This window comes from Alnus glutinosa, chromosome 10, assembly GCF_958979055.1.
Source record: "Alnus glutinosa chromosome 10, dhAlnGlut1.1, whole genome shotgun sequence".
In the NCBI taxonomy this organism is placed as follows: Eukaryota; Viridiplantae; Streptophyta; class Magnoliopsida; order Fagales; family Betulaceae; genus Alnus; species Alnus glutinosa.
In genome coordinates, this window is record NC_084895.1 from 9682220 (window position 1) to 9705006 (window position 22787).

The following is a 22787-nucleotide window of genomic DNA, read 5'->3' on the forward strand; positions in this document are numbered from 1 at the left end:
AAATTCCTTTCTCGATAGAACGGAAGATGGCATCTACAACTTGAGCTTTCCTCATTCGGTCATTATTCAAACTTGATACTTCTTTGCACATGCAATTGAGAAGTTCTTGGGATTGCACGTGGAGTAACTTCATTTCATATAAATCCTTGATTCCTTTGTCAATGATTGAAAGAATGCCAACTTAGCTAGATGAAACTAAATTTTTTTATTTTTTATTTTAAGAATAGAGTACAAAGGCTCCACAAATTATTAATTAAGCAAGGTATGGTATTAATTGAAGTGACGTATGTACTATACCAAAGAAGTTAAGGAGATTCGAAACTAGCTGTTGCAATAGAGTTAGCACTGCAAAATAAAAATGAAATTCGGTCACTCATACACATTATAAAATTATTACTAAAATAATTTTTTTTTGATAAGTAATTACTAAAATAAAATTAATAAATAGAATGATGTGTTTTAAAAATATCATGGTTTTTTTTTTAAAAAAAATATTGTTGTCAAATTGCAAGTAAGGGGTATGTTTTTAAAAACACACTATTTTTCTAGTTAAATTGTGATTTTCTGCGATTTTACTAAGTACTTAATTGATTTTTAAAAATTTTCGTTTCAAATCAAACGTTTTATAATCTCTCTCTTTCTTTTTTTTTTTTCTTTTCTTTTTTTTTTTTTAAAAAAAAAAAAAAATAGATTGAAAAAAAGCTGCAAATCCAAACAGACCTTGACAAGAATTATTCTAACCATTGGAGATATAATTTATCATCAGTCCCAGTCAAGCAACCTCTCCCACATGGACCAGTACATGGGGAATAACTATTCGGCTAGTTCATGGAAATAATGGCACAAGCCCACTGCATGAGGAATAACTACACACTACATGGAAAATAATTCTGCTCCCACCATGCAGAGGATAACTGCCCATTATTATAGAGTGGAAGCAAAATCCTAAAAAATAAGGATTCAATGTTGGACATCTACACAGATAGTAGTTGTAGAAAACAGTATAAAAGGTAGCGTATGTAGCACCAGCGACCACGTAAAAGGGGCATTTGGTTTCCTCTTAAAAAATCTGTATTATTTCAAAAATATTTTCCAAACACCATGTTGACTTGAGCATCGGAGTGTCCCGAGTAATCCTGAGATCAACGGACTCTAGTAACCATCTTCACTATGTTGGAGGTAGCTTATTGTAAGCCTAGTTGTAAGAAAATTTTGTTTAACAGTAGCTTTTATTTTATCAAGTACATATATATATATATATATGTATGTGTGTGGGGGGTGCGTGCAAAAGACTATCTATTAATTAAATAGTATAAAAATTTCTTACAAACTAAGTTGTTGGAACTTCTACAACCCAACCTCTAAAATAATGACTTATGTCCCATAACATATGAGAAGCATATATATTTTTTTTAATCGTATGTGATTCTCATTTCTTTTTTAATAGCGTTAATAAAAAATTATGTGCTTCTTTCGTGCTTAAAGGACACGACTTAAAGGCTTAATTATAAGAACGCTTACAACCCAGTTCATAGAAATTTATGTGATCAATTTATTAATTGCTTTTACAGTCAATCAATGGCGTACATAACTGAAGCGGGAGAAAATTAAGAACACGTATTTTTTTTTTTTTTGAATTCTACATCGAACAAATCCTTCTATGTGGCTCTCATTGGAATGTTTGTTCAGACATTGCTAATTAGAATGCACCTTTCTGTCTATGCGCTGAACTCTTTGGATGAGCATCATTCAAATGGCTTTCAAGTGCCCATTTAGCGCCATCTTCGTATCCTTGTGTTTTGAGCCATGCCCCTTCTTGAAATATACTCAACCTCGAGTTATGATTTAAAGAAGCTATGTCATTCCTTCCGGAATAGGATCCTTGAAATGAAAAGGATCCTTGTCCATTCTTTCCAAACTCTTTGTTTATGTGACGAAATCTTGATTTTTAATTAAGAGAAAAACTCTCTCTACGTCATCCTTTTTCATGGTACCTAGCTAAGACAATCTTCCAAACACACTTCATAATTATATAAAAATAAAATTGCACAATTGGTCTCTGGGATTGGCCTAAATTATGAATCACTCCCTGAAGTTGATTTTGGTCAACAAAATTTAACAAAGTCCATTAGTTTGCCACGTCAACGCCAATAAGATGGCGACATATGTCAATCTAAATAAAAAAAATTATAAATCTATTGAAAACATAAATAAATACAAATTTATTTGTTTATTTTTTTTAAAAAATGAAAATAAAAAAGGGGTGGCTACCTAACCGACAGCCACCCCTAAGGGCCAGCGCACACCCTCAGGGCCTGGGGGTGGCCTTCGGGCCACCGCCAAGCTTAGAGGATGGGCGCGTCACCCCCGACCACCTCTAGAGGTGACATGTGGCCACCATCAAAGGGAAGCCACCCCTTTTATATCTTCATTTTTTAAAAAAAAAAAAAAAATATTAATTTTTATTTGTTTATATTTTTAATAGATTTATATATTTTTTATTCAGATCGACACGTGTTACCATCTTACTGTCCCTGATGTGGGGCCTAACGAATCTGTCAATATTATTGATGGAATTGATTACAGAGACCAATTTGTAAATTAAGTCAACCATAAGGATCTCTGAATTAATTTTGATACTAGAGGAAGTGATTTGTAATTTAGGCCAACTATAAGGACCAATGGTACAATTATCCCTTATATAAACATTGTCTCACCCCCTATATGTAGCATCTATGTTAAATTGCCAAGGTCTCTCCCATTCCAAGAAATATCATCATTAGCAGTGACATTATTAGTAGTAACCCAAAAGTCATTGCAGATATGTACTTATTAGAGGTGACTTTTGATAGTTGGGACTATTATTAATATTTTCTTTGATGAAGCAAGTCATAGTTTTATCATCTAAGTAATTATCATAAGAGAAAATGTAAAGTTGTCCAAAATATTATTTTAATTGTTACAAGCCAAATCTTAGAGAAAAAAAAGTTTAGGCCACAACATACCTGATTCGATGATTTTTATTTGATTGCTTCTACTTTTTCCTATGTCTTGAATGTTCAAACGAATTTCCTCAGTGGCTTGAGCCGGTTGAATGTATATACCTTTCATCACAAAAGGCCAATGAATCTCGAGTAGGAAGTTCGGTAATAGTATTACTACATATCTCACATGAGCAATTTACTTTTGAGGAACAGAAAAGATTAAATAAATAATTCTTCAATACCTTAGAAATTTGACTTTATCTTATAGTGTGTTGTAGTGTTGGAGGCTATCTTTTCTTTTCTTTTTTTTGGGATTCATGATATATATGCTAGGCCCCTTTGAGGAGAACCTTTTGGTTTCTGTCCATGTGGCAAATAGAAGGTAGAAAATATGTGGTTTATGAGTTTTAAAGTATGTTATGTAAATTGAGATTGTTATAAGATTTATAAATTTCATGATATGTTTGAAAATGACATGAGAAGCACATGATGTTAATTGATGCATAAGTGTGTGAAAGTATGGACACAATGATTAATTATATGTCATGAAAGCACAAGGATGTATATGAAACAAAACCCTGAACTAAAGACTCTTGGGATGCATACCCCTGGGCACCATGCAACAAGACCCTTCTACTGCGTACTCCTGGGTACTATGAAATGAAAGATTGTTGGGCTGCGTACCCCTCGGCACCAAGAAACAAGACCCTTGGGATGCGTATCCCTAAGCACTATGAAACGAAAGACTTTTGGGCTGCGTACCCCACGACACCAAGATGGGAAGAAAAATGAATAAAAAGCATGTATAGCACGATGATGATGTGTGACATGTTTATATATATATATATATATATATTATAACAGTTGGAATGCATAAAATGATTTATGAGAAATTTATGCTAGACGTACTTATATGCCTATAAGTTTGAATGAAACAGAACATACGTATATCGTTACGGCTAGAATGCATCATCATAGATATATATATATATATATATATATATGATTTTATCTGGTTATATATAAGATGTCAGTGTTTACCTTATCAGCTACGAAACGTTATAAGAAGGGAAGTTGTTTACTATAAGTAGCTGTTATTGTAAACATATGGTAAAAAAACGAACAAATGTTGGATCATTGGAAAACTTAGTGAGTTTTATACTATTGAGATCGTGGACTCATTATTCCGTAGAAGTCGATGAGGACTCTGTGGCTTTATATTTGGAATATTACAACTGAGGCTTATCACATTGGTTGTTTGTGTCAGACCCTTGGATAGTCCTTTTTGTGAATATTATATATATATGGCCATGTGTTGCATGTGATACCATTTTTGTATAACCATACTTTTGTTATGTAATTAATACATTGTTAAGCTTTAATTACATAGATAGTCAAATGGCTTTGATGTTGTAATTACTACTGTTAGTTAATGATATTAGTTTCCACTACAATGTGTTGATTCTCTGATATGTTATACACATGACAGTGATGTGTTTGAGTTGTGTTGGTTCATGAAAAATTGTCATACCACTATGATGATTCTTTTTTTTTTTTTTTTTTTTTAAAAAAAAAGGTCGTCACAAAGACTTACTTAGGCATCCTAGTGAGACCCCACCGGTACCCCGATAAGTTCTCTCTTAATTTTAGTTGTTTTTCAGTGATCGTGAAAACGTAAAGAATATTGAGAAATAGTGTTGTTCACACTGAACCGAAAACTGATCTAACATTAAGGTTGTTCAAATATGTATTGAAAATAGTAGGGGCTTTGGGAGTGGGCATCAGTATCACACTATCTTTTTTGGTTCGACATGTGGATACAGTACGTCAAGATTTCATAATGTAATGGTATAAAACGTTGGTCTAGTTAGTAGTTATGCTATTTATCTATTAAGTGTAGTTAAACAAAATTGAAAATGACTTGGCCACATATAATGACTCATGTGAACAGCTTAGTTTTTTCATTTGTTTATGCTTTCAAGATTATGTTAAAATAATTGAGTACTGCCTCGTCAATTTAAAATAAGTTTATACAAACAGTTTGCATAGTAGAAATTCACTCGTTTGAAGTCAGTTATTCAAAAATCACCAACTTTTTTTTTTCTTTACTAGAAATTAAGGTTAAGGGTAATAATAACAAATAATTATGTTTTTATGTGTGTTGTGTTAGATTTGGTATCACTTTCTTTTGTATGTATAAAAATATGAAATTTTATTAGAATATTTGAATTCATAGTGGTGAGTTAATTTGGTTTATGTAGTTTTTTCTTTTTTAACGCATGTATGTTCATATTACAATTGATAGGAATCACTTGCTAAAGGATTAGGTAGCATACTCCTTCATTTGGAAAAGAAAAAGAAGAAGATCTGATGCGCGCGGCAAATCCATGCCATTATTGGATAATGTTATATTTAATCTTTATGTATAGAAATTATATCCAACCTAGCCAGCTGTACGTTTGCACGACCCGAAAAATATTAATGAGAAGCAATAAGAGAAGAGAAAAGAGATTGGTACTTACAGTATTTGTAGATCCATCGTTTCCAAAACACAAGCCCATCTCCACTCGGGAATGCATTAGGCGTACTGGCCAAAGCGTACAAAGGGGACCGATGCCATTTGTCTTGAACAAGAGCCAAACGTGGACACTTCCGAATTAAATCCAAAGCAATATCTGTTGGATCAAAAAGGGAATTAATTGTATTGCGACAATTTCAAATCATCAGAAATAACGACCGATGGATTGTTAGACTTAATTAGGCGAAGAGTTGCTTCTTACCTATACTTCCGTTATATATAGCGCTGCTACAAAGTGTAGCGCCGTTGACGGCTTTTTCTTCCGTTAGTACTTCCAGTGGAGTGCGAGAATAGAGATATCGAGCCAACTCTGTATGCCCAATGTGAATAGCCTGAGTAGCTGGAATAAATGAATTCGAGTCTTTAATGCTGATCAAGTTGTTGTTCTTTCCAAGCATGCATGCAGTCATCCTGTAGTTTCCCGCACTAATTGCATGAACCAGAGCTGTGTTGCCAAACTTATTTGGTACTGCCAAGTCTTCCTCCGACATTACATCCACTAACTTCTCCACTATACGCTCATGCCCAGCTTTAGCAGCAAGGTGAAGAGCCGTTTGGCCTAAATTCGTGATTTTTGCACCCGGTTGGCCCTTAAGGAACTCCTCTGTAGCATTCCAATCACCACGTTTTAGAGCCTCTCTTAAGGCCTCATACTGAACATAGTCAACGTTCCCATTTTCATCGCTGCCTGCAAATTAAAGTTTTTTAAAGGCACCCTAACATCAACATGGCAACTATATATGGGACGTTCTTTTCTTTGGATTTTAAATTTCAGAATTAACTCAATATGTAAAGGTCGGTAGAATTAGTACCGACAAAAAGCGTATCACCTACCTAAAACTTCTTCAGTACATAGGAAACTTGGAAGGAAAAATCTTATTAAAAAGCAAAATTTTATTAAATTAATTCATATCTCCTAGTTCAAGGGAGATAGGACTCCCAAACAAAAACAAACTCCAAGGTTAAGTGGGAGTAAAAAACTTAATTCAAATTTGGCTCTACCTCTTGACCTATAAATAGGTCCATACCACAGGTATAAACAACAGACTGATTATTTTATATATTAAGCGTACTTTTCTTTCAAAAGCTAATTTAGGTATCAGAGCAAGAACTCCGGGAGGGGCTCTTAGTTTTAGTTATTTTGCAATGATCATGGGAGCTTGAAGAGCACCGAAGAACGTGCAGTTCACACCGTATCAAAAACTGTTCTAACAATTTTGCACCGTATGTGGGAACGATTATTCGTTTCTCATAAAAAAATGTTACAGAAAAGAGGACGTTCTTGCGGCCGAGTCAACCGACCGAGAAGACATCAACCGAAGCCAGTCATTAAGCCTAATTCGCCCCCAGAAGATTAGAACAATGGATAGCCTCCACCATTCCCTCCCCCGGACGGTGGAGATCAGGGCCGTGTAACAGCGTTGGAAGCTCAGACTGAAGTCCTAACACGGCAGAATGTGGAGTTGCTGCTCAAAATTCCGGGACAATCCCATCCCTAGGTGATCTGGGATATGCATGAAGAAGAAGAGCGCAACAAACATGCCAACAGTCACGATCGTCGGGAGGAGGATCGTCGAGTGGACGATCACCAAGAAGACAATTTTTTAGAGGAAAATCACCGGGAACAAAGGAACGGAATGGCCAACAGTCATGGAGACCGACAAGAAGATGGAGGAGATTTGAGCAGAATTGTTGCTGAGTTGAAGAGAAGATGCACATACATGGAGATGGAGAAGAAGATAAAAGCAAATATGTAGTGGTGGACAAGCTTGTATTGGGTATTGGCTCACCCCTCACCAGACGGGTAGAAAACTACCAGCTACCCAAAAAGTTCAAGGTCCCTTAGATCCTGAGTTCCTCTTGAGACGGAGATCCTCTTGACCACATGGAGAGTTTTCGAGCTATCTAGATCTTCAAGGGACACCTGATCAAGTGGGGTGTCGGGCCTTCCATCTAGTCTCTCTGGGAATGCCCGGGACTTGTTTAGGAAGTTGCCCCCAAATTCTGTTGATTAGTTCAAGGAATTGTGCAAGATATTCTTGACGAAGTTTCTGGCTTTGCGGCCACGGAAGAAGCCATCGAGATACTTGTTAACATTGCATCAGCACAACAATGAAACTCTTAAGGAGTTTATGGCTTGGTTCAACTGAGAGAAGATGGCGGTTGAAGATCCAATCGAGGATATGGTCTTCTCTGCCCTCTATCCGGTCATTTCACCAGAGGAATCTCTGATGAAGATGTTGGCCCATAAGCAACCGAGTACCTTGCAGGGCCTGATGGATAAGGTAGAAGAATTCATTAATGAGGAAGAGACATTGAAGGCTATGGCCATATCGAGGCTACCCCAGAAGATAGCCGTAGAAAATAAAATGAAAGACTTTAGGAAAGCTGATAGGGAAGAGCAGAGAAGTTGAAGGACTATGACTTTACACCTCTCAATGACGGGATATTAGAAGTCCTCATTGAGATCAAAAGAGATCCGAAGTTTCGCCGACCACTGAAAATACCAGGTAATCCTCTTTACAAGAATGAAGGCAAATATTGTGATTTCCATTAACAGCCAGGTCATTACACTGAGGGGTGCATAGCCCTAAGGTTGCCAATTGAGAAGCTCATCAAGAATGGCAAGCTGGTTCAGTTTTTGGGAGAGCAAAGGAATCAATTAGGGAACAACAGGGATAACAGGCCCCAAAATCGTTAGGACCACCAGCCTCGAAATTATTATCCACAAGACCTTCCTAAACGAGATGAGATGGATTAGGAGAATGATCCCCGTGAGCATATAGATAGAAGAGAAGACCAAAGAAGCAAGAGTCCACAGCATAGAGAACCGAGGCAACATGAGGTTATAGCCAAGATCAGACAAAAGGTTCCCCAGATTTTGGGAGTATGGAGACCATGAACTCATTGACGTCGTTTCTTTTGCAGGAAGGAGCTAGGGAGAAAACTCGAGGAAAAAACAAGGAGGCAAGGAAATAAGCCCAAAAATAGGGAGAAAACCCTATAAAGAAAACACGAATGAGAGAAAACCCTAAGGCAAATCCATGGAGAAAACCATCCAAAGAAAACAACAAAAGGAGAAAACCTTAAGGCAAATCCAGGGAGACAACCCTGCAGAGAAAACAATGATGGGAGAAAGGCCTAAGGCAAATCCAAGGAGACAACCCTGCAGAGAAAACAAGAAAGGGAGAAAAGCCTAAGGCAAATCCAGGGAGACAACCTTGCAGAGAAAACAAGGCAAAGAGACAACCTTATCAATAACAAGAAGACATGGAGCCAACCTCGGATGAAGGGAGACGACCCTCGATTCTCAAGAGGAATAGGGTCATCCATGGAGATAGAGAGAAAACCCTAAGAAAAAACAAGAAGGCATGGAGCTACCCTGGAGATAGGGGAAAACCATAAGGCAAATCAAGGGAGACGACCTTGTAGAGAAAACAAGGACGAGAGAAAACCGTAAGGAAAGTCCAGGGAGAAAACCTTGCAGAGAAAACAAGGAAGGGAGACAACCTTCAGTTTTCACGTAACCCTCGCTTTTCCGATAACCCTCAGTTTTTCAAGTTAGAGGGAGAAAACCCTAAGAAAAATGAGAAGGCATGGGGGTTGGATTTAACCCTCGGGTTTGCAGGTTTCAGGTTTTCAGAAACTACAAAGGTATCACACATTTCCGAAAGATATTCTCAACAAAATTTACTAAGGATTGTCACCCCCGGAATCCGAAGGCAGTGGGGTTGGTCGATCTTCACTAGGATAGAAAGACATGTCTCGGGTGTGATCACACGCCCAGTATCCCCAGGAAGTGTAGAATTTGAACCCGAGACTTTTAAGGGTCAGGAGCTAAAGATTGTTCAAGCCTCGGAAGAAGTTAATGCTCCAATTTTTAGAGACATAGAATTCCCATTATCCGAGTATGTCTCGGATAAGGGAATTGGGGGTAACTATTGGGAATAAATCCCACTTAAAATCGGGATCAGAACCTTACTCCAAGTCGAATTGGGAGGTTATGACTCACAATCCGAGTCCAATTAGGACTCATTGAAGAATCTGGTTAGCTGTCTTACTCCAGATTGAATGGCGATGGGACTCCAGGCCAAATCAAATTCCATGGTTAAGTATGAGTAGAAAACCTAATTCAAGTTTGACTTAATCTCTTTGCCTATAAATAGGCCCATACCCCAAATATAAATGACAGACTGATTATTTTATGCTTTGAGCATACTTTTCTCTCAAAAACTAATTTAGGCATCGGGGCAAGACCCCTGGAAGGGTCTTTTAGTTTTAGTTGTTTTGCAATGATCGTGGGAGCGTGAAGAGCATCGAAGAACATACAGTTCACACCGTACCGGAAACTGTTCTAACAAGACTAATTTTGGTTACATAGTTTACTATACCCTGCAAGAAAACCAATAAGAATTTATTGAACTAATGATTTTCCAAAAATAATAAAATCGACCAATTGGACTAGAATAAATAACTCATGTTCCCTCTCCCCCGTTTGGAAAAGAAAAAAAAATTACTAGATTTAATAACATAACTGAAAAAGAATAAGTAATAGTCATTGTGAACCAAAACTTTGAAAGATAAAAGGAACTATCATTAGGTGACAAGAACTTCTTTAATAAGATATTTATACTTTTTAAATTTATGTGACAGGAGGACTAGCTCATAGCCACCACTATTTTATTTTTTTTAGTTATATTTTTTATTTAACTAAGTTTCATGAATTTATTTATCTGACATGGCACTATGCCAATTAATTCAAAAATAAGTTGGCAAATGGACATTTCTAAAACCATGGTAAAATTTAAGATGACAGAATTGAATTAACAAGAAAACATGCCGACTATTATGAGCATTTGCACGGTTGAGTGTGAGAGAGAGGGGGACTTGAGTCAGTACCTCTAGGCATGCTATGCTTTTTTGCCAACGTATCCCAAGCGATTTTTGCCAAACTAATATGATAAATCTCAGAAAATGTGTCTAGTCCGCATGAAATTTGGATTACATGTAAGGCCATGGAGTTCTTCTTACTCCAAGACTTAAAAGCAACTTCATCATCTTCTCGCTTTGGAGGTTCAGTGGTTACTTCAATTATTTCCCAAAGACCATGAGCCATCAAATAAGTTTTTACCCGAAAACTCCAATCCACATAATTATGTTTCTCAAGAACTTGAAGAACAACTGCACTCAGAAGCAACCTTTGTTTGAAGCTATGCATTTTTGAGAGAGAGAGAGAGAGAGAGAGAGAGAGAGAGAGAGACCTTTTAAAGTATTCCATGCAATTTTAGCAGAACTAATATGCCTAATAATAGACAATGCGTTTGGCCCGCATGAAACCTGGATCACATTTAAAGCCATGGAATTCTTCTTGCTCCAAGTATTGAAAGCCGCTTCATCATATTCTTGCTTAGGAGGTTCAGTGGTTGCTTCCACTATTTCCCACAGATCTTGAGCCATCAAATAGGTTTTAACCCGAACACTCCAAGCCACATAATTATCTTTGCTAAGAGCTTCAAAACTAGCTGCACTCAAGCCATCCTTTATTTCCATGTTTAATCAGCTGCCAATATATCCCAATGGTGTTAGGAGCATAATTGAAGACAATAAAAGGAGGATTGGCTACAATAATATTAGGAATTCCTTATTAACCCAATAATAATAATAATAATGCCCGGATGGAGTTCCCTAATCCCCTTGCAGACTATTAATTGACCTTTAATCATTTGGTACCTTTTTAGTTTTTTCTGATTAATAAATATTGTTTGGAAAACCTAACAACCGAAATATACAGTTACTCGAGATGTTCATATCTGTCAGAAAGAAAACGAAAATTCTTCATCAAGTTTGAAATAACTACTAGTTCTAAGAATACAAACGAATCAATAAACATATTTTTTATTGGGTTAGTAAATCAAATGAAAAGCATAAGAACAAGAACTGTAATTCTGAAATTATATGTTCTGCTTGTTGAGGAAAGAAATATGAGTAACGGTCCCAACTCCCAAATCAATTTGAGAAAGGAAAATTTTCAGCCAACAACGTCCATATTTCTTCTACGTAAATGTTTTTCATGTATAGAAGATCACGAAATTAATTCACAATGGCTATGTAACCCAAGTTTCTTGTATATATAAATACCCCATCATGTAGACAGATTATAATCAAGTAAATACATAGAAATAAAAATATGTTCTTCTCCATTCATCTATCACTACTTATACCTAGTTTTCTCACCGTCTGTCAAATGTAGCATTGTATTCATATGCTTTTATATATGGTTATGGTTGTTGGTACAATAAATCATCATAGAACTCAAACTTAAAGCCCATTTAATATAGAAGACTCACTCCACTTCAAAAAATTCATCATTTCCAGATAGTTTCAAACAGTCGAAAGATGGTAAAAAACCGTCTAGAATAAAGTCCATACAGTTTATTCTGGACGGTTTATAACCATCTAGAATTTGAATTATCGTCCAGAATTTTTAGTCGGGAATTCAAATTCTAGACGGTATGGGCCAAACTGTCCGAGATTCCAGACGGTCTAGCCCAAACCGTCCAGAATTAATAATTTCATTCTTTCTTTTATTTTTTATTTTTTTTTATCTTTTATCCATGGGATTTATTTCTCTTCTTTTTCTGTCATGATTTATTTCTTATATATATATATATATATATATATATATCATTAATTATATATTGATATTATTTTCATTAATAATATAATGATATTATTTTCATTTTCGTCAACGGTGCTACTGAGCTTCTTCTTGACGTCCCGGAGGTCCACGAGATCGGGCTTGGCCGGGACGACGACGGAGAGGACGGCAAAATGCAATTTCCAAATCCTCCAACCAAACCCTTCGGCCACTCTATCTACTTCTAGTAAAACATACAGATCTAGATCTCAACACCCAAATCAAATCCAAACCATAAAAGGAAACCCAATGCTTACATAGCCGGCGGCAGTAGATATAGAACATCTGTATTGGTGGTGTTATTGCCTGCTTGATCGGTACGAGCTCGCAGAGCATTTTCCAGCCTGGAGGTATCTGTAGGTTAGGAAAAGCACCCTCACTGCTTTGTTCGCCTAATTGATTGGTGAAGAAAGGGTGGTTTTGGGCGGAGGATGAGGGAGTCATTAAGCCGCTGAGATTGGCGGCACTCGGGTTGGATCTTTGTGTTTTGGACCACACCATATCAAGATTTAGAAGAGAATTTGGGTTTGCAAGCGGGACTAAGTGTGGGTCGAAGTAGTTGGATAAAGGGTCAAACATGGAGGAAGAGGAGGAGTCGGTTTTGTGGTGGTGGTGGTGGTGCTGCTGATGTGGTGGCGGTGGGTGGTTAGGCAATGGACCGAGATGGCTTTGTGGGTTCAAGAAGGCAGAGATCGATTTTGCTCGTGAATCATACACCTCAGCCTTTCCCCCGTCAACTTCTGGGCAGTCTGCTTGCAAGCAAACTGTGTTTGTTTTTTGAAAAAATTTGGGGGAAAAGAAAGAGATTGTGAGGAGTGGAAGCACTGGTACGGGGTGTGAGAGTGATTTGGAGCATCGATTGGTGGAGTGATCTACAACTAGGATTGTTTTGAGGAGAGTGACATGGATAGCAATCCGTGGCATTGATAGATCCAGAAATTTCCTCAGACGGTTTTAATCAAAGCATCTGGAAAAATACAGACGGTTTTAACCAAACTGTCTATATTTTTTCAGACGGTTTAATTAAAACTGTTCAGACATGAAATTTTGAAGATCGTTTGTTTAAAACCGTCAATATGTTCTAGATGGTTTGATTAAAACCGTCTTGATTTATTTTTTACGGATGGTTTTCAAAAAAACTGTCTGTAAAACTTTAATCCTAAAAAAAAAAAAAAAAAAAAAAAAAAAATCGTCGGTCATTTTTTGTAATGCTAACCCAATACATGGTAATAACCAGTTAGCTATGACCATGGATTCGGTCCACAACTACCACCAACAGCATCATCATAATTCAGGAGAGTCAGGCTTTAAGATTGTAATTTTGCCTACATTAATTCGATTAAATACTACATTTTCTCTCTAATGCTTTTAATTTGACGTATGTGATTTTGTAAATCCGCTACGTTGCCGTCCCTGGCCTTAATATGAGAAAATGAGTTTATTATTTTACTCCAAAAAAAACAAAGGAAAGGAGTTTAGTATATATTTGTAGGAAATTTTTTACCCATTTATTTTGTATTAAATCTTAACAAATAGGGGGAAAAAAATCCTAAACTACCCATTTATTTTCCCCAGTTTTTTACTAAAGAAAAAAAGAGTATAATTGTAATTTAAGCATAATTTGGTAATAGTCATTTTACCTTTTAGCCGTTTAATAAATTGTAAATTTTGTAAATTCCAAAGCATACTTAATTAGGAAGTAAGAATTATTAGATAAAGCATTTCAATTAGAGAAAACCTTCAATTCGGACGATCTGTAAAACATTATTTTTACCGCCTTTAATAAGAATTTGACACCCCAATTTGGACAAAGGTGGATGGAGCCACACCTCAAACTTCCTCCCTTTCTTGTTTCAATTTAACAAAAATTTTCACCCTCTCTTTGAATTTTTTGTTAAGTTCTCTTTAAATTCCTTAAGAACATTTTTTTTTTTTTTCAAAAAGAAAAACAAGGGAAGTGGATGCTAATGTGTACATATTCAAAGTATGAACGATGAAACAACTCTAGCATTGTACGTGCGACAAAGTTGCTCATTCGATCATTGTTCGCTTATAAAATTCAAATTGCTTGTTTTATCTCGATAGAGAAATATATATTTAGTTTCATTGTTTAGTTCATCTCCATACAAGAGATGTGCAAATCTACTATTGGATTTATGGGATCACATGTGAGTTCAAAAGAGTTATTGGCTGATCTGAAAAAAAGATGTGTAAGAAAATGACACTAAACACAATTGATATTGATATATGGTTTAGGAATACTTGTAATAATAAACTTGAATAGTTTTAATTTAAATATTTCGTAGTATATACATCTACAATCTTTTCATAGGATCCAAAAATTGTGGGCCGAGTATTAATTAAATGGAATTGAAGTTTGACCGTGACATTCCCACTCTTAAAGGAGTCAGACAGTTAGACTAAAACATGATCATTTTAACAAACCATATAATGAGACAATCACATCCTTCATGAGAAAAACTCACAATAACTATATATATATTATTGGATCCAGCATTCAGGGCATGCAACTATAGAACTCTTTCATGAAAACATAGCATTTCTCTTTATACAAAATGCATAGGGGAAAATTGATGCAAAAATGAAGCAGTTACTTACAGGTTTAGACGATGGACAGTCTTCCCAAAGCGAAGCTTGTAAGTCAGTCCCACTTTGCAATACTGGTTTTTAGTAGACAAACTTCAATATTTAAAGAAATGGTGAGATATATGTATATCCACGACCCCAGTGCCTTGGTGGACGCAACAAATACGCCAACGACAAAAATAACCAAAAAAAAAAAAAAAATCTACTTTAAGAAGACTTGTTGTGACCAAGCTGGCATGCACCAATCCACGTTGTAGCAGTACGTTGAGACTTGAGAGTCTTGTTTTGTAGAAAATTTTTACTTTGTCATTACTAAGAGCAACTTGCTCACATGCAGTTATTCAATAGACTAAAATAGATTAAATGTGCTTAATTTCTCTCTAATTCTTTATATATTCTTCGGACGCCCTGCCTTGGTGGAAGCAACACTAGCTAGATGCCACCTACGACAACAACTAAAGGTTTTACTTTAGAGAAGACTTTGAGCGGAATTATCACGAAGACTTTGATATCCAAGCAAATAAGGTCATTTCTTTCTACGTTCGATCAACCAGCCTCGTTTAATATTGGATTTATCTTTAAGCAAATTTATTAATGAGTTTTGGATTTTTATTTTTTTTCAAATTGCTCCTAAACAATTAAAACAGTCATGCAACTGATAGTTCACGTGCTTCAATTCTATATCTAAAACACAACCATGCATTCAGGTTCAACCACTTAATTACTTGGTATAGTATTCGTTAAATGCAATATTATAGTATTAATATTTGTTAGTTCATATATATATATATATCCTAATACAAATTTGATCTATATATACTGCAACTCTATATACAGCCCTTAGTAGTGAACTATGTAAATCCTGTGTTCTTTTGTGATTGCCGGCCTATTTGTATTTTTATTTTTATTTTTTATTTTTATATTTATTTTGCATTCCACGAGTTTTGGAAATATGGTATATTTCCCTAACAATTGATATAAAAGCTTTTGGTTTGAGTGGGAGCAATGGCAAGAGAAGAAGGAAATATTAGAATCAAAAAGTCCTACAACATATATTTAAGGTATTAGAGGATGCATATTGAAGATTATGTCTTAATGTCGAAATTAACAGTAATCACGTACCCACGCCTAATCCTCGATTTGGGATCCCTAGGTGCACCAACAAGGGGGAGGAGGGCGGTGACACTACCTTCGATACTTAAGTCAGTAAGAGAATAAAGGTAATAATGAGAAAATAGATGGAGATTAGTGCATGAGAGCATACCCGATTTTCCCAACACCCTTTTGGTCATCGTCCGTTTGTACCATCGTAATGACCGGTTTTATAGCTAGCCTGACTCATTTGTTTTTCCTCAAAATTGGATTCAGAAGCGTCTAAGCAATCTGATTCACGAAGCCTCAAAGCCTCGAAGCAATCTGATTCTTTTAGTTTTTTAATTTTTAATTTTTAATTATTTTTTATAGAAAAATGACATATGGCAGGGGTATTATGATCATATTTCACCAAAAAATGGCATTTTTCAAAGGTTTTGACAGGTTGGGGGGTCAATCCAAGCCTTGGTAGTTCGGGAGGCTATCTGGGGAATGAATGGTAGTTTGGGGGCTAGAATGTATTTTTTCTAAAAAAAATCTATATCGATCTTGGTTTGCACTGCCACGTCTCTACATTGTAAAATAAAAATGTAATATATAGCATAGAGAAATGATTCTTCTACATCTTTCATACACTTCTCCTACACCTCATCACTACCACCATCATTACAAAGTCGCCATGGCATTAACACCACCATCATCTTCTATCATTATCCATTAGCTCCAACATCATCATTCACTACTATGATGCCATATCATCACCATCACCGGGTTATTACCACCACCACCATTTGCTCCCATAATTATAACTACTATTACTATTTACTATCTTAATTTTTTAATATGCTCATCAGAGAATTGGTATTTTAATACTAAACTTTCTGATATTTAATTAAATTTGCACCCTTTAGTAATTTACTGATAGTATGCTTTGCTATTTAGGTTATTCTCCTTGCTAGAAAAACACTATCTCCCTATAACAAATAAAGGGTTAAATATACTTTAGCTTCTTTGACTAACATTTCTTTTTTAAAAAATCTCACAAACTGACAACTGTAACACTTAAATACATCAAACTACTAATTTGTTGCATTTAACCCACTTTGTTAAAGGTTGCTGTCTGTTTGGATGGAAAAGTGGTCACATGCCACACATGTGACAACTTTTCTGTCATTATTCCTATAATATCCCCCATTTCTTTAAAAACAAAATAATAAAAAGAATTAAAGAAACGAATTAAAACAAAAATAATGAAATATTAAAAAAATATTAAAAAATGAAATTAAAAAAAAAAGGAACCTTATTTTGGGTGGCCAAAGGGGTGGCCAGCAAGCCACCCCTATAGTGTCTCAGACCCTCAGTAACCCCCTATTTTTACTTTTTTTTTTTTTTTAAGGCTTTCTTTATTGATTAAAAATATAAGTAAATTTAGTTTTTTCAACGGTTAAAATGAGGATAATTTTGGAAGAATTTGGTTCAAATATGATTTGTCCTTCCACTCTAACCATCAACCCTAATAGAGTGGCTTAATTCTAACAAAATGATAGTTTAATGTATCTAAGTGTCACATATGCAGTTCATGGGGGTAAATAAAAAATGACAATTAGTTAAAGGGGGGCAAGTATATTTATCCCATAAATAAAGGTAGGCTTGCGTCAAAATAATCAAGCGGAACGATTTGAACACAAATTTCCTAAATTCTAAATTGTAGGAAACTCATACAACGAGCCTCTAAAAGTGACATGCGTCATTTAAGCTATTAAAAACGCATGTAAGAAGCACATACAATTAAAATAATATCTGCTTCTCACATGCAAAAGAGACATGTCAATATTAGAAATTGGTTTGTATCAAATCAGATTGTATGAAATTTTTGTCCGAATGATTTTGCTAGTAAAGTTAGCTCGCTTTGTGCATTCTAGTATGGTCATGGGAGATGATAATCACCAAAAAGAGAAAGTGTATGTGGTAAAGGTTTTTGAGTGGTTTTGTTTTTTTAAGTAAGAAGAAGTGATTTACGTAATATAAGTACAAATAAGGTTTGAAATTTTTGTATGAAAAAGTAAAACGTTTTGTAGAGTTTTTTTTTTTTTTTTTTTTTTTCTTTATAGTAATAAAAAATAATTGATGTAATATAAAAAATAAAAAAAAAATGAAATGTTTTGACATTGACTTTTTAAGAGAAAATTGAGGCCAAGGGAAGGAGTTTGCCAAACAGCCCTGTCTCACCTCACTCAATCCTCTGAAGTACCTTGCTTTATGCTGTGGAATTGAAAATAATGTATACTGCTTCCTCGAAAAGTAGGAACAACAATAAGAGGAAGAAATTGGTTTTTGTCACATGGCTGCATAAGTGGATGATGTGGCAAATAATAGGTTTTCAGTCACGTGAGATTTATTAGATTAGATAGTTATAACTGAATGGGCTGAATCTAGCTGTCAAGGCTAGTTGGCTGTTCACTTGGGCCTAGCTGGCACCCAGTAGGTTATTCTATAAATAGCCCAATCTATCTTGTAATTAGTATCCAGAAAATATCCAGTGAATTGTATTCTTAAAGATAACAGGTAGCTTAGCAATTAGCTCAAGATTCTAGTCTGTAATGGCGTCTCTAGCTTAGCATCTAGTTCTAGTTGTTGTAATGTTGTAACCGAGATATTCCAGTATAAATGCAAGCAGATTCTCTCGTTCAATTTCACAAATTCATCTGCATTTCTTACATAATCAGTCTCAAACCCCTAAATCAGTAACCAGTGTGTTACAGTTTTTTTTTGTTTGTTTTTTTTTGTGTACCCATTGGTTTCACAAGGTGGAATCCACTCTGCAAGAGAGGGTGATATGAACACAATCCTCATAGCGTTTAGAACCCAAAATCTAGGTTGTTAGTGAAAAATAAAAAATTAAGAAAAAATACTCAACTCTCTTACCGGTCCTAAAATCACCATGATATAGTTTAAAACATGATAATATTGAATATTCATGATATGACTTGGTTTGTAGTGATGGAAATCCTCTTTTGAGGAGAGAGTTTACAAAACGTGAGAGATAGATCTAGGTTGTAGAAGTGCAGGATTTTTTCGGGTCCAAGGACGAGATTGGGTTCAAACAACATAATTCAGGAAAGTCAATTTTTAAGGTTATAATTTTGCCTATATTAATTCGATTAAATAGTACTACCTTTTCTCTAGCATGTTTTTAATTTGATGTATGTGACTTTGTAAATCCGCTACGTTACCATCCCTTAATATGAGAAAGGAGTTTATTATTTTACTCAAAAAAAGAAAAAAAAAAAGAAAAAGAAAAGGAGTTTAGTATATATTTGTAGGAAATTTTTTACCCATTTATTTTGTATTAAATCCTAATAAATAGGTGAAAAAAAAATCCTAAACTACCCATTTATTTTCCCAAGTTTCTTAATAAAGAAAAAAGAGTATAATTGTAATTTTAGAGTAATTTGGTAATAATCGTTTTACCTTTTAGCCGTTTAATAAATTGCAAATTTCGTAAATTCCAAGGCATAATTAATTAGGAAGTAAGAATTATTAGATAAAGCATTTCAATTAGAGAAAACCTTCAATCCCGACCATCTGTATAATACTATTTTTACAGCCTTCGATAAGAATTTGACACCCCCATTTGAACAAAGGTGGATGCAGCCACACCTCGAACTTCCTCCCTTTCTTGTTTCAATTTAACGAAAAATTTTACTCATTTCTTCGAATTTTTCGTTAAATTCTATCAAAATTCTTTAAGAAGAACTATTTTTTTTTTTCAAAAAAAGAAAGAAAAGAAAAACAAGGGAAGTGGATGCTAATGTGTACATATTTAAAGTATGAACGATGAAACAACTCTAGCATTGCACGTGCGGCGAAGCTGCTCATTCGATCATTCATTGCTTATAAAATTCAAATTGCTTGTTTTATCTCAATAGAAAAATGTTTAGTTTTATTCTTTTGTTCAACTTCATATAAGAGATATGCAAATTCGATATTCCATTTGTGGGACCACATATGGGTTGAACAGAGTTGGTGACTGATTTATAAAAGAGATGTGTAAGAAAATGACACTAATCACATTTGATATTGATATAGGTTTAAGCATACTTGTAATAATAAACTTAATTGAATAGTTTTAATTTAAATACTTCGTAGTATGTACTACTACAATCTTTTCATAGGATCCAATAATTGTTGGTTGAGTAATCTTTAAATGGAATTGAAGTTTAACCGTGACATTCCAACTCTTAAAGCAGTCAGCCAATTGGACTAAAACATGATCATTTTAACAAAACATATAATGAGACAATCACATCCTTCATGAGAAAACCTCACAACAACTAAATATATATTATTGGATCCAGCATCCAGGGCATGCAACTACAGAACTCTTTCATGAAAACATAGCATTTCTCTTTATACAAAATGCAAAGGGAAACATTGATGCAAAAATGAAGCAGTTACTTACAGGTTTAGACGACGCGCGGACTGTCTTCCCAAACTGAAGCTCGTAAGTTCCACTTTGCAATCTGGTTTTTAATAGTCAAACTTCAATATTTGAAGAAATGGTGAGATATATCTATATCCACGGCGCCAGTGCCGCGCCTTGGTGGACACAACACATGCCAACGACTACAACAACAACTAAAATTTCTATTTTAACAAGACTTGGTCGTGACCAAGCTGGCACCAAGGCACGTTGTAGCAATTGAAAGTCTTGTTAAGAGCAGACTTGAGCGAACCACGGCATGCACGTTGTAGCAAATTTTTACTTTCTCATTACTACTAGCAACTTGCTCACATGCAGTTATTCAATAGACTAAAAATTTCTCTAGTTAATAACAAGCCTAACGTTTTTTCCTTTACTAGTTTGAGATTTAGTTTTGAGCAGAAAGTGTTTATAAGAAGAAACTTGCCCCCTTTACTGCTTTTGAGCACTGGTTCGGAACCCAGGAATTTTATTTATTTATTTTTTCTCTGCTTCTCAAAATAGAGTATAAAATTGAGCAGAGGAGATTCATCGTGCTTGTCTCTCTGGTTCTCCGAAATTTCTAAGGCCTCCCTCAGTTTCTCTTATCTAATTTTTGACAACAAAACCATCCTTTCGATCTAATTTTGAAAAGAAGAAGACGGGAAGGGCGAGAGAAACAAAGAGTAGCTAGCAGAGACTTTTAGATCGAAATGAAATCAGAGAGGAAAAAAGAGAGAGAGAGAGAGAGAGAGGAAACCCACCTATATGGATTGAAGAAAATGAAGACGAAAACATTTTAGAGGAAAATGAGTTTTTGATTGTTGCAGTCCGACTGCCCCAGGTGCAGAAGCGTCGGTTGAAAACCTTTTAGAAAAAGATGAAGAAGGGAAGAAGAAAGGACCTGAAAAAAAATATTTATGTTATTTTTAAGTTTTAACCTCGATACCATACCACCTACTAAAAAGTAGGTGGCATGTTCTAGGCCATGTCCCTACCTCCACCAGTCTCAAACTCTCAGATGCAAGGACTACAAGTAACCGTCTCGCCATCAAACCCAGCAACCGCTGAGGATATCAAACGAACGGTCTGTGAGTCTTTTTTCTGAACCAGACATGTCCTTCTTCTTTCAACCAAAACTAACTTTCGTTAGCTCCCTTCATTTTCTTCTGAAAAATTAAGCCAAAAAACTAACCTTTCAGCCACAATAGTAGTTTTTCAACGAAAATGACAATACTGGATTTTGCATTTTTGGATTTCGGCTTCAGCCTCCCTCCACGGACACAGTAGTACTCAACTGGATTTTGCATTTTTGCTTCTTCCTTTCGGCTTTTTCTGATTATTTGGTTTCCTTACACCTTCAAGTTGCTTATTTGAGGTGGAAACAAATTCTCTGGTTTTTATTTTTATTTTTATTATTATTTCTGTTAAAATACCTGGAAATGGACGGAAGTGGATAAGTTGCCAATAGCCTATCAAAGCAAGGAGAGTTTTCGTTCAGCATGGAGTTAGAACAAGACGTGAGAAGTGTCTCTGTTCACGCTAGCAAGAAACAGGGTATAAAAGACGAGTACATTACTTTTTCCTCTTTTTTGTGGATGAATGGAAATTTTAACCAACCAAAAAACTGCTACACACGCCGGCACTCAAGCTGGAAAACTCAAGCCAACAGACTACAAAGGCAAATTCCAAAACAAAATCTCTCAAACAAATCACAGAGAGAATGAAATCAATAAAACCCACAACCCATTGCAAAGGGGTTGTGGTGTGTAGTACTGTAAGAGAGGGGCAAAGGCGAGAGACTGCGCACAACCCATTGCAAATCCTATACCAAGCAAAAACAACAAGACGTAAAACGCGAGGAGGGGATAGATAGTTTTTGTATGAAGCAAAGGGTCTGTTTTTGTTAAAGTTTGAAATTTAAAATTTTACACGCATCATCTTCCAGGCGTTTGGCTCTAACGAACGGCTTGGATTGAAGCTATTGCTACGTACCACGGCAATTCTTAATCCGACCGGCAGGTATCCCGTTTCGCTGTCTCTAGCTATCTCACTCACTGCCAGATTCGATGCAAACAAATAAATGCAAACGTAAAAGATGAGGCAACTACTTACAGTGCTAGACGGGCTATTGCCTTCCGAAACCGCGGCTCCTAAAGCTTACTGCTGTAGACGAACTTGAAGAAACGATTGGGTCAAGAGCTCTGAAATAAGAGAAGTACTACTTCGTCATCTAATGGCTGAGGAGTTGTTCAGGAAGGGGCGCAGACTTAAAAGCCAGCCAAAATTCCACGAAATTCTGCTGCTCATTACGCTAATGCAATATATCCTTATCTTATTCTCATCTTTTCACTAATTACAACAGAG

General features: G+C 35.6%; 1 long non-coding RNA gene across 1 annotated transcript; it reads right to left on the reverse strand.

Moving 5' to 3' along the window:
- Window positions 1–8698: 8698 nt before the first annotated feature.
- LOC133879822 (uncharacterized) lies at window positions 8699–22625 on the reverse strand. The gene is made up of 4 exons (XR_009902156.1): window positions 22536–22625; window positions 20421–20481; window positions 14879–14959; window positions 8699–11122 (listed from the first exon to the last, which is right to left on the reverse strand). It is a non-coding gene; the product is annotated as an uncharacterized LOC133879822 (long non-coding RNA).
- Window positions 22626–22787: the final 162 nt, after the last annotated feature.